Genomic DNA, 736 nt, shown 5'->3' on the forward strand with positions numbered 1-736 from the left:
TAGTCCATCCAAATGATAAATTATATTACTTTTATGTTATACACAGGCAGTTCACAAGAGGACGTTTGGTGATTTTTTTATGCTCTTCTACTGCCAGGCTGACAGTATCTACTTTGTTTCTATCACTCTTGGTTTGAAAAGATTTCTTGCACAGATAAATCCTAAGGAACCTGATTTTTTTTTTAGGTCTTTGTGTCATTTTGCCCCTTTTTCTTCTTCACAAATTCAAAAAGGTTTTCGCACAGATATACTCCTATGACCTTCAAATTTTATAGTTTAAAAGCTATTGCTAAGTGACTGTTAATTTATGATCCTATTGGACAGAAACTCCTGTGCATATGTACATATTTCCTCATCTCTTTCATTATTATTCTGTATTATATCCCATCTCAAGGGGTGCAGATGGAGTAACCCCTTTGGTTCTGGTTGATTCTCTGCCTGTTCCTTATTAGCCAAGATCAGTAGTGTACTTGAGCCCTAAACTGCTCTATCTAAGAATGCCAAGCCTTTGAAAGGTTCTTAAAATCTCTAACAAGGAATATTTAGAATAGGTACATGTTTTATGATTTGGTACTGGTATGCAGATTCGAAGTGACATGAATGATTTACTTACGAACCATATATTGGGGTGATGAGTATAGATTTGTATATTTTATTGTTTGTTTCTTTTATGAGTTGAATATTTTAAACTTGCTAGCATTCCATCAGTACCTCATCTCAAATCATGGTTCATGAT

Source organism: Penaeus monodon, chromosome 29 (genome assembly GCF_015228065.2).
Source record: "Penaeus monodon isolate SGIC_2016 chromosome 29, NSTDA_Pmon_1, whole genome shotgun sequence".
Classification (NCBI taxonomy): Eukaryota; Metazoa; Arthropoda; class Malacostraca; order Decapoda; family Penaeidae; genus Penaeus; species Penaeus monodon.